Source organism: Salvelinus sp. IW2-2015, unplaced genomic scaffold (assembly GCF_002910315.2).
Source record: "Salvelinus sp. IW2-2015 unplaced genomic scaffold, ASM291031v2 Un_scaffold5931, whole genome shotgun sequence".
Lineage (NCBI taxonomy): Eukaryota > Metazoa > Chordata > Actinopteri > Salmoniformes > Salmonidae > Salvelinus > Salvelinus sp. IW2-2015.
In genome coordinates, this window is record NW_019947196.1 from 1 (window position 1) to 6,394 (window position 6,394).

Consider the following 6,394-nt stretch of genomic DNA (forward strand, 5'->3'; position numbering starts at 1 on the left):
ATGTACATATTCTTTATCCCTTTACACTTGTGTGTATAAGGTAGTAGTTGTGGAATTGTTAGGTTAGATTACTCGTTGGTTATTACTGAATTGTCAGAACTAGAAGCACAAGCATTTCGCTATACTCGCATTAACATCTGCTAACCATGTGTATGTGACAAATAACATTTGATTTGATTTGATTTGGAAGAGCATGGTGCTTACACTGCTAGGGTTGTGGATTTGATTCCCACAGGGGACCAGTATGAAAATGTATGCACTCACTACTGAAAGTTGCTCTGTATAAGAGTGTCTACTAAAATGGGTAAGAAATTAAAAGACCATTTCAGCTTTCACTTTGAAACAAGTTGCATTTGCAAAGTATTTAAAGAAAAATAATTCACCAAAGTAGTGCACTGGGCCTTTACTAGTCCTGTATTAGGGACCGACATAGACGTCTTCATCGCGGGCGATTTCTTTTCTTCTGCATACCAAACTACTTCCCGCAGCTATGATTATATAATATGTATTTATTAATCAATTGTACATAAGTATAAATAAACTAAAGTACATAGATATAGCCAGCCATTTGGACCTGTACCTATGATATTGATACTAACCTATGACGTTGATCTAACATCAACCAAATTAGAAGCTGCATGAATACAATTCTAAACAGATCATGGGATCATCATCAATAAGAATTATCAATAATTACCGATTTCCACATCTCATCTCTGCTCTTGTTGCAGTCTCCATTGCCTGGAAGATCAACCAGCACAACATGCTCCAGCAGGTCTTTGGAGTTTGGCACCTTGATGGTTATACACTTCACAAGTGGCCAATACTGTCTGTTAAATGTATCACTCTGTGTGTCACTCCGTGTGTAACAGGTTATCTTTTCAGAGAGTTCTTCTGCCTGCAATTGTAATAAAGAATCATTACATGCAATGATGAAAAAAATAAGGGTTTTTCTTAAAATAACGCATTGACAAAGATCAAAGAACCTAACAGATTTGTAATCAGTCTGGTTGCCGACCTAAAATGTTTTTTTAACCAAAATATATATTTTTACAAAAGCACAAAATCTTCACGGAAGTGAACTACCATGACAATGTCACTTACTGTATCACATAGAAATATTTTCTTCACTGATAAACGGAACTCTGGAATTTCTCTGAAGTGCTTCCTGTCCATTAATTCTTCTAAGGTTGCCCCACGTCCATCTTTTCCATACAAAGCTGATATCTTTTCATCATCGTCCATCAAATCACATCACATCCCTTTCCTGTCTTCATCATTTCCATCCTCATAAGATCTGTCTCTGAAGATGGACCTTAGCTCCTCTTTCCATTCCTAATAAAAATGTCAAACCACAACAAATGTGTAATACATACTGTATCTCTTTGTGTTACGAAACAACCTAGCCAGCCTACTTCTAACGCTACACTAGCAATGCAATGTCTAGGGGTCCAAGGCCATATGGAATTGTTGTAAGATGGTCATACCATAGGTCAATTAGCTATTTGATGTTGAATTTTAGGACACACATATATACAGTGGTGCAAAAAAGTATTTAGTCAGCCACCAATTGTGCAAGTTCTCCCACTTAAAAAGATGAGAGAGGCCTGTAATTTTCATCATAGGTACACTTCAACTATGACAGACAAAATGAGAAAAGGATTAGGATTTTTTATGAATTTATTTGCAAATTATGGTGGAAAATAAGTATTTGGTCAATAACAAAAGTTTATCTCAATACTTTGTTATATACCCTTTGTTGGCAATGACAGTGTAACGTCCTGACCAGAGTTATTATGTGTTTTGCTTGTTTAGTGTTGGTCAGGACGTGAGCTGGGTGGGAATTCTATGTTGTGTGTCTAGTTTGTCTGTTTCTATGTCCAGCCTAATATGGTTTCAATCAGAGGCAGATGGTAATCGTTGTCCCTGATTGAGAATCATATATAGGAGGCTTGTTTGGTGTTGGGATTTTGGGGTGTTGTTTCCTGTCTCTGTGTTTGTTCTGCACCAGATAGGACTTGTCTCGGTTTTTCACGGTTTGTTATTTTGTTTGTTGTGTGTAGTGTTCACTTGTGCTTTATTAAACATGTTGAACACTAGCCGCGCTGCATTTTGGTCTCTCTCTTTCACCCCAGGAAGAAAGCCGTTACAGACAGAGGTCAAACGTTTTCTGTAAGTCTTCACAAGGTTTTCACACACGGTTGCTGGTATTTTGGCCCATTCCTCCATGCAGATCTCCTCTAGAGCAGTGATGTTTTGGGGCTGTTGCTGGCAACACGGACTTTCAACTTCCTCCAAAGATTTTCTATGGGTGTGAGATCTGGAGACTGGCTAGCCACTCCAGGACCTTGAAATGCTTCTTAGAAGCCACTCCTTCTTTGCCCGGCGGTGTGTTCGGATCATTGTCATGCTGAAAGACCCAGCCACGTTTCATCTTCAATGCCCTTGCTGATAGAAGGAGGTTTTCACTCAAAATCTCACGATACATGGCCCCATTCCTTCTTTCCTTTACACGGATCAGTCGTCCTGGTCCCTTTGCAGAAAAACAGCCCAAAGCATGATGTTTCCACCCCATGCTTCACAGTAGGTATGGTGTTCTTTGGATGCAACTGAGCATTCTTGTCCTCCAAACACGACGAGTTGAGTTTTTACCAAAAGTTATATTTTGGTTTCATCTGACCATATGACATTCTCCCAATCTTCTTCTGGATCATCCAAATGCTCTCTAACAAACTTCAGACGGGCCTGGACATGTACTGGCTTAAGCAAGGGGACACGTCGGCACTGCAGAGTTTGAGTCCCTGGCGGCGTAGTGTGTTACTGATGGTAGGCTTTGTTACTTTGGTCCCAGCTCTCTGCAGGTCATTCACTAGGTCCCCCCGTGTGGTTCTGGGATTTTTGCTCACCGTTCTTGTGATCATTTTGACCCACTGGGTGAGATCTTGCGTGGAGCCCCAGATCGAGGGAGATTATCAGTGGTCTTGTATGTCTTCCATTTCTTAATAATTGCTCCCACAGTTGATTTCTTCAAACCAAGCTGCTTACTATTGCAGATTCAGTCTTCCCAGCCTGGTGCAGGTCTACAATTTTTGTTTCTGGGTCCTTTGACAGCTCTTTGGTCTTGGCCATAGTGGAGTTTGGAGTGTGACTGTTTGAGGTTGTGGACAGGTGTCTTTTATACTGATAACAAGTTCAAACAGGTGGCATTAATACAGGTAACGAGTGGAGGACAGAGGAGCCTCTTAACGAAGAAGTTACAGGTCTGTGAGAGCCAGAAATCTTGCTTGTTTGTAGGTGATCAATACTTATTTTCCACCATAATTTGCAAATAAATTCATAAAAAATCCTACAATGTATTTTCTGGAATTTTTTTTCTCATTTTGTTGTCATAGTTGAAGTGTACCTAATAAATTACAGGCCTCTCATCTTTTTAAGTGGGAGAACTTGCACAATTGGTGGCTGACTAAATACTTTTTTGCCCCACTGTATATATATATGAGATTCTTCAAATAGCCATCCTTTGCCTTGATGACAGCTTTGCACACTCTTGGCATTCTCTCAACCAGCTTCATCTGGAATGAGTTTCCAACAGTCTTGAAGAGTTCCCACATATGCTGTTGGCTGTTTTCCTTCACTCTGCGGTCTGACTCATCCCAAACCATCTCAATTTGGTTGAGGTCAGGGGGTTGTGGAGGCCAGATCTGATGCAGCACTCCATCACTCTCCTTGTTGGTAAAATAGCCCTTACACAGCCTGGAGATGGGTCTTTGCCCTGTTGAAAAACAAATGATAGTCCCCCAAAGCCCACACCAGATGGGATGGCATATCATTGCAGAATGCTGTGGTAGCCATGCTGCTTAAGTGTGCCTTGAATTTTAAATAAATCACAGACAGTGTCACCAGCAATGCACCCGCACACCATAACACCTCATCCATGCTTTACGGTGGGAAATATACATTCGGAGATCATTCGTTCACCCACATCGAGTCTCACAAAGACCCAAAAAATCTAATTTGGACTCCAGACCAAAGGACAAAATTCCACCTGTGTAATGTCCATTGCTCGTGTTTCTTGGCCCAAGCAAGTCTCTTCTTATTATTGGTGTCCTTTTGTACTGGTTTCTTTGCAGCAATTCGACCATGAAGGCCTGATTTACACAGTCTCCTCTGAACAGATGTTGAGATGTGTCTGTTACTTGAACTCTGTGAAGCATTTACTTGGGCTGCAATTTCTGAGGTTGGTAACTCTAATGAACGTATCCTCTGCAGCAGAGATAACTCTGGGTCTTCCATTCCTTTGGTGTTCCTCATGAGAGACAGTTTCATTATAGCGCTTGATGGTTTTTGCGACTGCACTTGAAGAATCTTGAAAAGTCCTTGACATTTTCCGTATTGACTGACCTTCATGTCTTAAAGTACTGATGGACTGTCGTTTCTCTTGCTTATTTGAGCTGTTCTTGCCATAATATGGACTTAGTCTCTTAACCAAATAGGGCTATCTTCTGTATACCTCCCCATACCTTGTCACAACACAACTGATTGGCTCAAACGCATTAAGAAGGAAAGAAGTTCCACATTATTAACTTCTAAGAAGGCACACCTGTTAATTAAAATGCATTTCAACTACCTCATGAAGCTGGTTGAGAGAATGTCAAGTGTGCAAAGCTGTCATCAAAGCAAAGTGTGGCTATTTGAAGAATCTCAAATCTGAAATATATTTTGATTTGTTTAACACTCTTTTGGTTACTACATGATTCCATATGTGTTATTTCATAGTTTTGATGTGTTCACTATTATTCTACAATGTAGAAAATATTAGCATTTTAGAAAAATCAATGACTGAGTAGGTGTTCTGAAACTTTTGACCGGTAGTGCTAAGTGTATATATATAATATATATATTATATATATAATATATATATATATATGAAATATATTTGCAACAAAACTTACTTCCATAAATTTAACACGGTAAACCCAGTAACGGGTAACCTTCAGACAAGTCTTGTAAAGCTTGTGGGTGTCGTTGTATATGTTGTATGTGTTCATGATAGTCTCAGCTTTCGATGGTGGGGTCATATTAATTTGTAGCCTAAACCCTTTCAACTCTACAGACCGAAGTTGGCACCTTCGCTCTACTGACTTCAGATGAGTCCCGTGAATCTTGTGGTGGTCGTAGAGCAAACCAGAGAACACCCCCGAGTTTTTAGCATAAATGGTAGATGTCTTATTTTCAGAATGTCTTCTGGTCTGAAAAACACTGCCTCCTTCCACCGAAGATGCGGAAGGTCGACATCGGCGGATGTGGTGGATTGAGACGCAGCCCATGCACAAAACCAGATATCTTTAGCTTAAACAGACAGATGTTGATGTGTTTTTTATTATGCTAATTAGATTGGCATGCCCATGAGTCAATCGACAAGCCTGGCACATCACCTGGACACGGTTGCTACTGCCCCTAGGGATGAGGTGTGGAAGTGAAAGTGTAGTGTCTATTTGTGACCTACTACTAATCTATCTACAGTATCTATTGTATAACACCTGGAACACACTCAATTGAGCATCCAAAACACATATAAGAAACTGTACACTCTGACCCAATTTACACCTTGCATTATCCCTATCCAAACTGCTGGGATAGGATTACATTCTGAACTCTGGCCTTGCATTTATTTACAATTACACCTGGTATTAAAACGCTTGCAATTACACCTGGTATTACTTGCAATTACACCTGGTATTAAAACGCTGGCAATTACACCTGGTATTACTTGCAATTACACTTGGTACTAAAACGCTTGCAATTTGGACGGATTGTGTCTGCACTGTGTTCGGATCTCACTTTTCCCTTGAATTTAAGACATCTTCATGACTGAATGGCACAGCAAACCATCGGATATGCCCTGAAATATTTTGATGTTTAACCTGGAATAAAAATGTAAGGGGACCAGCACTTCTACCAGGAAGCCCCTCCCCCCAAACATGTGCCGTGATGTGCAGTGATGTTAAGGTACATTGTATTGTTGTTTCTTATATTGTTGTTTCTTTTAATACAAGGTGTATATTGGGTCAATGACGGACTTTGATTCAGATCTAAGTTTTAGTTACCTTGATATGTTTCAAAGAAGCCTTCCATTAATTGTACTATTTATCATGACACCACTTTCAAAACATTGTGATAAAACAGGTGCTATTACCTTCTCTGTGATAAACTCAATCTCAGCGATGTATTTAGAGTCTGTCATATTGGCCTCCACCTGAATCATGACCGAGGTGCACGCCCCTTGGTTTCCAGAGGGTAGCAGTTTCTTCTCACCCAAGATGGTGTTAATCAAGAAGCTCTTACCAGCTCCAGTCTTCCCAAAAACACCCACTATCTCTTTTTTGTCTTTCTC

The 6,394-nt window shown here is 40.1% G+C and overlaps 1 pseudogene; it reads right to left on the minus strand.

Moving 5' to 3' along the window:
* Window positions 1-629: 629 nt before the first annotated feature.
* LOC112078593 (uncharacterized) overlaps window positions 630-6,394 on the minus strand; it is a 20,069-nt pseudogene continuing 14,304 nt past the window's right edge.